Source organism: Puma concolor, chromosome E3 (genome assembly GCF_028749965.1).
Source record: "Puma concolor isolate L17-30 chromosome E3, mPumCon1.1.hap2, whole genome shotgun sequence".
In the NCBI taxonomy this organism is placed as follows: domain Eukaryota; kingdom Metazoa; phylum Chordata; class Mammalia; order Carnivora; family Felidae; genus Puma; species Puma concolor.
The window spans coordinates 17,547,133-17,558,403 of record NC_141682.1 but is presented as its reverse complement, the minus strand read 5'-3'; positions in this window follow the sequence as shown (position 1 = coordinate 17,558,403).

Genomic DNA, 11,271 nt, shown 5'->3' with positions numbered 1-11,271 from the left:
GCAGGATACAAAATCAATGTACAGAAATCAGTTGCATTCTTGTACACTAATAATGAAGCAACAGAAAGACAAATAAAGAAACTGATCCCATTCACAACTGCACCAAGAAGCATAAAATACCTAGGGATAAATCTAACCAAAGATGTAAAAGATCTGTATGCTGAAAACTATAGAAAGCTTATGAAGGTAATTGAAGAAGATATAAAGAAATGGAAAAACATTCCGTGCTCATGGATTGGAAGAATAAATCTTGTCAAAATGTCAATACTACCCAAAGCTATCTACACATTCAATGCAATCCCAATCAAAATTGCACCAGCATTCTTCTCGAAACTAGAACAAGGATTCCTAAAATTCATATGGAACCACAAAAGGCCCCAAATAGCCAAAGTAATTTTGAAGAAGAAGACCAAAGCAGGAGCCATCAGAATCCCAGACTTTAGCCTCTACTACAAAGGTGTAACCATCAAGACAGCATGGTATTGGCACAAAAACAGACACATAGACCAATGGAATAGGATAGAAACCCCAGAACTAGACCCACAAACGTATGGCCAACTCATCTTTGACAAAGCAGGGAAGAACATCCAATGGAAAAAAGACAGTCTCTTTAACAAATGGTGCTGGGAGAACTGGACAGCAACATGCAGAAGATTGAAACTAGACCACTTTCTCACACCATTCACAAAAATACACTCAAAATGGATAAAGGACCTGAATGTGAGACAGGAAACCATCAAAACCCTAGAGGAGAAAGCAGGAAAAGACCTCTCTGACCTCAGCCGTAGCAATCTCTTACTCGACACATCCCCAAAGGCAAGGGAATTAAAAGCAAAAGTGAATTACTGGGACCTTATGAAGATAAAAAGCTTCTGCACAGCAAAGGAAACAACCAACAAAACTAAAAGGCAACCAACGGAATGGGAAAAGATCTTTGCAAATGACATATCGGACAAAGGACTAGAATCCAAAATCTATAAAGAGCTCACCAAACTCGAAAAACAATAACCCAGTGAAGAAATGGGCAGAAAACACGAATAGACCCTTCTCTAAAGAAGACATCTGGATGGCCAACAGGCACATGAAAAGATGCTCGACGTCGCTCCTCATCAGGGAAATACAAATCAAAACCACACTCAGATATCACCTCATGCCAGTCAGAGTGGCCAAAATGAACAAATCAGGAGACTATAGATGCTGGAGAGGATGTGGAGAAACGGGAACCCTCTTGCACTGTTGGTGGGAATGCAAACTGGTGCAGCCGCTTTGGAAAACAGTGTGGAGCTTCCTCAAAAAATTAAAAATAGACCTACCCTATGACCCAGCAATAGCACTGCTAGGAATTTACCCAAGGGATATAGGAGTACTGTGCATAGGGGCACTTGTATCCCAATGTTTATAGCAGCACTTTCAACAATAGCCAAATTATGGAAAGAGCCTAAATGTCCATCAACTGATGAATGGATAAAGAAATTGTGGTTTATATACACAATGGAGTACTGCGTGGCAATGAGAAAGAATGAAATATGGCCCTTTGTAGCAACGTGGATGGAACTGGAGAGTGTTATGCTAAGTGAAATAAGCCATACAGAGAAAGATAGATACCATATGTTTTCACTCTTATGTGGATTCTGAGAAACTTAACAGGAACCCATGGGGGAGGGGAAGAAAAAAAAAGAGAGAGGTTAGAGTGGGAGAGAGCCAAAGCATAAGAGACTCTTAAAAACTGGGAACAAACTGGGGGTTGATGGGGGGTGCGAGGGAGGGGGTGTGGGTGATGGGTATTGAGGAGGGCACCTTTTGGGATGAACACTGGGTGTTGTATGGAAACCAATTTGACAATAAATTTCATATATTGAAAAAAAAAGAGATGTGTTTCTTTTTCATATAAATGAAACTTCAATGTGGCTAGTCTATAACCTATTATGGATTGACTGCCATGGGAAATCACATATCACTGATCACGCTGCTCTAACATTGTAGTATATGATTTTCTTTTTTAAAACTTAAAAAAGCAGAATCTATACTTAATGCATTATGGTGTGGATAGAACAACAAGTCGTTTACATAACAATTTATTGGTCTTGAAAAAATTTTCATTAATTATAAAATAAATTCACATAAACTAGAACTGGTAGGTTGAAGTATAATTTTGTAAGTTAATCAAGTAATTGAAATATTTTATTATTTTCCCTGAAAAACACTTTATCCACAAACATCCTATGTTTGTATATTTCTGATTTCCATGTTTATTAAGCACAGCATCAAAACAAAATTGTCCATGTGTGTGAACAAAGTTCTTCAAGGTAAAATATCTGAGTCAGGATAGCAGGGTCAAAATGGAGGTGTAAAAATAGCAAGACCATATCATTTGCTCATTTTTTTCCCCAAATTTTTATTTAAATTCTCATTAGTTAACATACAGTGAATTGTTGGATTTAGGTAAGTGAGGATTCCTCACTTACAGACAACACCCAGTGCTCATCATAACAAGTTCTCTCCTCAATAACTATCACCCATCCACCTAGAATCCACCTAGATAAACAAATCAATGAATTGATTCCATTTGCAATTGCACCAAAAACCATAAGATATTTAGAAATCAAACTAACCAAAGATGTATAAGATCTGTACTCTGAAAACTTATGAAGAAAATGGAAGAGGACACAAAGAAGTGGGAAAACTTCCCATGCTCATGGTTTGGAAGTAAAAACATTGTTAAAATGTCTATACTACCCAAAACAATCTACACATTTAATGCAATCCCTATCAAAATACCACCAGCACCTTTCAGAGAGATAGAACAAACAATCCTAAAATTTCTATGGAATCACAAAAGACCCCGAAGAGCCAAAGTAATTCTGAAAAGCAAAAGCAAAGCTGGAGGCCTCATTGTTGAACATATTCCAAAGAGCACTTAAAAAAATAAAGAAAAAGGCACAAAATGCCTTATGATTTATTGTGACTGACTCACTTATTCCAAGAATGCTTGTTTTGTCTCTATGCTTATAATTCAGCATGGATAGAATGAAATCAAATGTTTGCTACTCAAATATTTAGAATAAAGAAAAACAGGGTAGCAGAATGTGTTATCATGAAGTTTCCATGTTTCTTTAGACACTTTCTAATCAGAAGTGTTTCAAAATATTTAAACTCATCATTCCTAGGTGATAATTAGGAGAATTTGACACAATCCAGGTATGACAACTGACAAACTGTCTTTCAAGTGAATTTAGATATTTCTATATTTGTGTCAAATATCAGTTACCTGTTTGGAGATCACACAGAATTACTCAAAGCTCAACCTCTGGAAGGCTTCCCACTTTAGGCAAATATGTTATGATAATGTCCATATAGCCAAGGACATAGAAACAAAGTGTGATGTGTCCTATGTGTTTAATCAAATCCAAAGAAAGCTATCATTCTCAAAGCAATCAGGTTAGCTTTTCAATAGAGTAGAGAATATAAAAACCAAATGCACTTCAAGGCAGGTGGTGCTGGAAATAACCCACCTCAGTTAAGGGGCAAGAAGAGACTGAGATCAGGTGTGAGAGTCAGGAATGACTGGTCTGTCCTCAGTGACAAGAAACTCTAGGTGAGTGTCTGCTCTGGTGGTGTGCTACCATACAGCAATTAATTTTTGATATTAGGGAAGAAAGATTGTCCTTATGTTACTGAGAACTCAGTACGTGGCAGAATTGTGTTGGCCTAGATGGTTGCTCCCTGCTCTCTACCAATCTCCTGGCGTGCCTGAGCTTCCTCCATTCTGAGATACTAATGGTTTGTCCATGCAAAGTCCTTAATTGAAGAGGTGAGGATAGAATAAACAAACTCAATAACTAAAAGACCAGAGTCCATTTCCACAGACTTGTGTGTCAGCCAGAAGCCAGACAAGAGCCCCCAAATCACCACTGCTCTATCACTGAAGGAAAGGAATGGAAAATAGTGATCGCCCTCTTGCACACCGTGATCCTAAGTGTAGCTAATGGATGTTCCCCTTAGACCTGGCCAACTGATGTTGCTGATGACACCAACCCTGCCTAGGAAAAAGTGCTAGTGACTTCATTTGAAGCTTAATACCATTTTCATCTGAGATGAAGACATTTGGGCCTCAGTGCATCCCTTCAGATTCCCTTTCTCTTTTATTAATGAGGATTTCATTAGGGGCATTCACAGACAAAATCTGGGATCATTTTCTGATTTTAATCATGGAATTGTGACTAGGTCCCAGTAATCTGGCATAACCTGGGCAATAGGAGTCTGTGGAACTCTTCTGCAAAACCTAGCTTGGCAAAAGGAGGTATAGGACATTTGAAACTGTTCAGCACAAGAGGTTTGCATGTGCACAAGGGCAGGTGATGTTGGGAAGGATCTGATCTAATTTCTGGAGCATGGACCTGGGGTCAAATTCAGGAGCTACAGGGCTTTCACTCAGACAGTGCCCAGTCATTCCCAGGGAGCCTGCACTCACACCGTGTGTCATAACATAGCGATTAATTTCTGATAGTGAAAAGTAAAGTTTGACCTCCTGCCAGTAAGAACTCTGTGTTTGGCAGGTTTCTGTTGGCATGGGGGCTATTGCCCTGCTCTTTGTCCACCCATTTCAGGAAAGCCTGAGCTACGTACCTCCTGAGGCACTCAGAGTTCATGCATGTAAAGTACATTCACCGAGCAGGTGAGGGCACAAAAATACTCAAAGACTAAAATACCAGAGCCTGAATTTGCAGACTTGCCAGGAGCAGGATCTTACCTTGTGAGTCACAACTGCCGCTGTCCACAGATGGGAAGGCCTTTAAAGCTGTTGATACTTTGACACATTCCTGACCTTATTGAAGTTGGGGTGCATGACTTTTGCCCACCTGACTCCCTGGTATACCCAGTGGATGTTCCACTTTTCTTCAGGTCACAGGTCTCTCTTAATCCTTGTACACCAATCTTGCCCAGGAAATTGTGCTGGTAACATTATCTACAGCTTCATTTTTGTTCTCATTTGAGATGAGGAACTTTAACCCTCAGTGTATCCTTTTCAATTCCCTTACACTTATCCTAACCATGTGTTCACTGTGAGGCATTCAGTGCTGGGGTCTGGCAGATTTTTCTCCAATTTTAATTGTGGAGTCATGCCAAGTTCTCATCAATTTGGAATAGCTTGAGTGACAGGTGCCCTGGGGTGCCTGCCAGATCTAAATTTAGAACAGGAGGTATTGGGAACTTGAATGTGTTAAGCACAAGAAGTTTGCTTGTGGGTAGGGGCAGATGATATTGGGAGACAGTTGGCCTCACTTCTGTGGCAAAAGCTGTTGGAGATGTGGCCTTCAGGGCCACAGTCAGAAGTTAAAAAAAAAAAAGTCACACAGATAGGGTTGATTAACTCCAAGTAAGCATAAATGAACGTTCTTTTCTACCCCCACAACAACTAATTTCTGATGTCAAGGAAGAAAATGTTGCTCTCCTTAAAACTTGAGGACATTGAAGTCTAATGATTGCATAATGACTATTACTGTGCTCTATGCTCCCGCCATAGACTGCCTGAACATCCTGCTTTATGAGACTCTAAGGGTTTCTGCATGACCAGTCCATTTCCCCAGCAGGTGAAGGTAGAAAGAAACTACTCAAAAACTTAAAAATCAGAACCCAGTCCCACAGACCTAGGCTTCAGCCCATATTGAGACTCCACCCTCCAAATCACCATTGCTTTTACCCACTGACAGGAAAAGCTGCAAAGCTGGCAAGAGCCACAAGCCCTCCTTCACTGTCTGAGGCCAAATGTATGGTTTTTGTGCTACTTTAGGGCTCCCAGGTGTAGCTAAAATATGTCCCATTTCTCTATATCCCACAGGTTTTCCATAGTCATAGGACACCCAAGGTGCCAGTCACTTCATTGACAGCTTTGTTCCATTATCATCTGAGACAAAGAATTTGGACCAAAGTGCATCCTTTCTAATTCCCTTGACCTTTTTCTAGGCAGGTTTTCATATGAGGGATTGAGAATCTGAGCCTGGAAGTATTTCTCTCCGATTTTAATTGTGGAGTCCCACTACATTCCCCTCAATCCAGGATAACCTGTGCCATGGGCTCTCCATGGGCTCACCTGTGACACCTATCTTGGCAACAGAAGGCCAAAAGCATTAGAAAGGGGCAAGTGTTATTGGGAGGGAGCCATCCTAACTTAGGTGCCAGGAGAGTTGGAGATCAGAAGTGAGAGGGAGGAATGATGTGGCTGTTACTCTGGCATTAACAAGCAGCTAACACATGGCGATTAGTAAGGACATATTGCCCTCCTGTACTGAGACCTCTGTGCTGTGCAGGCTTCTATTGGCCTGAGGGGGGTTAGTTACCCTGATCCCACTTCCCCTTGTGAGGTTTTTGAATTCTGAGAGGGTAAAAGTTTTAGCATGAGCACTGTTCTTCCCCAGATGGTCATGGCAGAGAGTCCATTCAAGGACTCTGGGGCCAGAACCCAATTCCACAGTCATGGCTGCCAGCCAGCACAAAGAAGCCAACATCCACAACTATCACAAGGTTCTCTACCCACTGAATAGAAGAGTAAGGCAAGAGCCAGAAGCTTCCTGCCCCATCAAGATCAGGATGCAGTGTTCTTGTGGCTGGTGCTTCCTTTTATCCCAATCCCACAGGTATTTCCTTTCTACTTTCAGGATACCAAGCTTGTCTAGGAAATCGTGCTTATATAAACATCCCCAGGTTGATTCAATTTTCATCTGAGGTGAACAGCTTTGGCCCTCAGTGCGTTTCTTCTGATTTACTTTATTGTTGTTGTTGTTGTTATAATTATTAATTATTATTATTAACCAGTTCTTGCCTGTGGGGCCTTTTGGGCAGGAGTCTGGAAGCCTCTCCTCTGATTTTAATTGTCAAGTCTTTTATACCAAGATCCCTTAATGTGGGATAGCTTGGACAATGGGTGCCACAAGGGCTTCACTGTCAAACTTACATTGGCAACAGGAAGCAGGAGCCCTAGGACACTGGAAAGTGTTCAGCACAAGAGGTTTGCCTGTGGAAAAAATAATGGTATTGAAACTATCCTTACTTACTTGTAGAGTAAATATATCAGCATTAAGGAGTCAAGGGAAATGCAGTTGCACCTAGACAGCAATCTCCTAGCAATGGCAGCAAGCTCCCACTCCCTTCCTGTGCCAACTGGACACATCAGTTTCTTACATCACTGAAGAAACATTGTCCTCTTCTTATTGAGTAGATGGTGCTTGAGGCTGGGGTTGCCCTTGACAATGGCCACCCTGCCTAGATCTTCCCTCCTGCTGCATGCAATGCCTTCATTCCTACCAGCTGAAGTTTTGTCTATGCACATTGCAATCCCTGAGCTTTTCAACAAAGAAAAAGATCAAAGTTTACAAACAAGAGCCCAGTTCCACACACTTATGTGTTACCTGAGAGCCAACACCAACAAATTACCACTGCCGCTATCCATTGAAGGAAAGGGCTGGAAAAAAGGTGAGGGCCAAAAGACTACTTGCCCTATTTGAGGTAAGAATGCACAGATCTTGTAGATAGGGCTCTTAGGTTTAGCGGATGATTGATTACTATTTGCCCAGTTGATGTGTGTTTGTTCAGAAAGAGGAGGCTTTCCAGGAGATTGTGCTGTTCACTTCATTCCCAGAATCATCCCATTCTCATCTGAAATGGAGATATTTGGCTTTCTGTGTATCCATTCCCATCCCCTTGCTATTTTGTTTTTAAAAAACAAGTCCCCACTATGTGAAATTCAAGGCCAAACCTAAGACAATGTCCCCTAATTTTAATTGGGGAACCTGGCCAAATTATCCTGAATCTGGCATAGGCTGGGCAAAAAGCCCCCTGGGACTTGCTTTTTGGAAGTATTTTGACGATAAAAGATACAGGGCATTTGAAAGTTGTCAGACAAAATATTGGTTTATAGGCAAAGCCAGAGGAATGAGGAGGAAGCATCCTCACTTGTGAGGAGAAGAGAAACAGAGCCAGTCACTTTATTCTCAGTTTTATCCCATTGTCTGCTGAAATGAAGAACTTTGACCCATCATGTATCCATTTTGACCCCTAGATGTTTTTCTAATGAGATCTTGAGTCACTTTGAAATGTGATAGGGCTTTCACTCACACAGTGAGTGCCCTGAGATTGGTGGCCAGCTCCCACCTTATTCCTATGGTAACCTAGAGCAATCAGTTTCTGATATCCCCAAATAAAGATTAACTACATGTCACTGAGCTTGTGGGACTTGACACTTTGGGTAGGATCAGTGATGGTTACCAGATTGCCTTCCTCCCCTGGCTGCTTGAGATGACTTCCTACTGAAAAGCAAATGGTTACTGCATGGGCATTTAGCTCCCAGAACTAGTCAGTGCATTGCCTATTCAAGGAATACTTCCACAAAGCCTGATTCCAAATACATAAATGTCAAATGCCATTACACCAAAACCACTCATGACTGTACCCACTGTAGGTCAGGGTAAGAAACCAACTCAGTTTCAAAAGCTTCTCCTCCCTTTCTGAAGTCCCAGTGAAGAATTCTTACAAAACTGGTTGCTAGGGTAGCCAGTGGATGTTTCCTTTGCCCCACCCAAGAGGTGGTTCTTATTCCCAAGAAAGCCAGCTGGCCAAAAGAGTGTGCTAGTCACTTCACTCTCAGATGCATCCAATTCCCATTTGATTTGGAGAACTTTGGCTCTCCATGTATCCATTTCCATGATACATGGAAATGATCCATTTCCATCATTTCACTCTTTTTTCAAATGAGGTCTACCCTGTGAAACATTCACAGCCAATGTCCACAAGAGATTTCCACAGCTTTTAACTGGACAGTCTCGTTGAATTCATCTTACTCAGGGATAAGTTGAGCAATGGGACTCCTTGAGATTTGCCTTTCATAACTATGTTGACAATGGGAAGCCTAAGGCATTGGAAGGTGTCCAGAACAGAATTTTGGCATATAAGCCAAGAACAGAGGAGCTGGGAGGCAACTGGCTTCACTTCCGGGGCAAGAAGAACCTTAGCTACTCATTTTATTCTCAGCTTTATGCTGTCTTCATCTGCAGTGAAGAACCTGGGCCACTGATATCCATTCCCAACCCCTTATATTTTTTCTACATAGGCATTCACTGTGAGGATTCAGGGCCAGAATGCAAGAGCAATTCCTTCTCATGTCAACTGGGGAGTCAGGCCAAGTTCTCCCAACTTTGGGAAAAGTTGGGCCACACTGGCCAACAGGGCCTGCCTTTGGCCACACAAGACCTAGGGCATTTGAAGGACTCCAGCACAGAATATTTTCATGTAGTCAGGGACAGAGGAGTGGGATGGAGCCTGCCTCAGTTCTGCAGCAAGGGGAAATGAAGCTAGGTACTGCATTTTAAGATATATCCCATTTTCTACTAACATAAACAAACCTGGCCCTCCATATGTTCCCATCCCCTTGTGGATTTTCTAATGAGTTCTTGGGTCACTCTCAGGGGAAATGAGGTTTTCACTGATATAAAAAGCACTTAGCAATTAACGGTGAGCTCCCCCTCACTTCCTGTGCTATCCAAGAGCAATCAGTTTTTGATACCCCAATGGGAAAATTGCTCACCTTTTACTGAAAATGTGGTGCTTGGCAAGTTACAGATGGCATGGTGATGTTTACCCTGATTGTCTCAATGAATTTTCTCAATGAGCTTCCCTCTTTATTAAAAGAAGAAGGCCCTTAGATGCTGCCAGAGATGGGTCGGTGTAGAAAAAATCCCTTTCAGGTACCCCTGCATCAGAGCCTGGTTCCACCACTTGAAGGTCAGCAAGGAGACTGACCCCTATCCACTTAATGAATGTGGCATCGATATTTGATGGAAAGGGCAAGGAAAAAAATCAAAGCCCAGAAAAAATGTTGTCTTACCAAAGTTCTGGATTAATAGTTCATGCAGTAGGGGCATCAGGTATAGTCAATGGAAGTTTCCCTTAAGCCAAACCCTTGGTGTTTCTTACTCTTGAGATTATGCTAGTCACTTTATTCTTTGTTTTTTTCCTTTTTTCATCTGGAAGAAAGAACTTTGGGTCTCTGAGTATCCATGTCCACCTCTTTGGTCTTTTTTCATGCTTGGTTTACTCTGGTAGGCATCAGGTCCAGATTTTAAGACCAATTCACTCTCATTTTAATTGAGGAGATGGGTCAAATTCTCTGGACTCTGGAATACATTGGGATGTGGAGCCTCTCACCACTTGTGTTTTAGAACTATGTGTACATTGGGAAACATAGGGCATTTGAAGGTGTCTGACACAATGTTTGCATGTAAGCAGGCCCAGAAGAGTTGAGAGAGATTGGGTCCTGGTTCTGGAATAAGGATACACTGAGATATACATTACATTTTCAGTTTTTTACCATTCTCACTTGAATTTCAGATGAAGGCTTCCTCTGGACTGGACTCCCAGGTAGAACCAGTGGTGTTTTCCCCTTTCCTCTGAGCATAGGTGCTTCTTCTTCTGAAGACAGCCAGCTTGAAATAGATTATACTAGTCACTTTATTGTCAACTTGATCCCACTCTCATATGAAATGAAGAACTTTGGCCCTCCATGAGTCTCTTGCTATTAAAAAAAATATTTAAAACATTTATTTATTTTTGGAGAGAGGGGGAGGGAGAGAGTGCATGAGTGGGGTAGTGGCTGAAAGAGGGAGACAGAGGATCCAAATCAGACTCTGTGCTGTGAGCACAAAGCCTGATGCGGAGCTTGAACTCACAACCTTGAGATCATAAACTCAGCCACACAAGAGTCAGCTGTTTAAAGGTTTGAGCCACCAATGCACCCAATCCCTTGCTGTTTTTCTAATTATATCTTAGTTGTCACCAGGCACAGTGGGCTTGTCAATAACTCAGTGAAAAACCAGGAATTTGTGGAGAGCTCCCACTCTGCTCCCATGTTAATTGAAAGCAATCAGTGTCTCATATACCAAAGGATTTTTTTGACCTCCTGTCACTGATGACTTGGTACTTAAAGGTTACAGTTGTCATGCTACTATTTAGACAGCAAAAGTCCAACCACTGGCTGCTGTAGGTACCTTCACTGTGAAGAGCAGACAGTTCACCTATTTGCAGTATTCTTCAGGACCTGCGATGTGCAGAAACAGACCATTGAACACTAGTTCATGAGAGTCACTTTTCAAATTCTTGAGAGTCATCCACAGACCATAACCTACTAACTATGAATCATTACTGCATCAAAGGACAGGGGGGAACGCAAATGCCAGAAATTTTCCATCTCTTTCAGAAGGAACAATGCTGGATGTTTCCCTT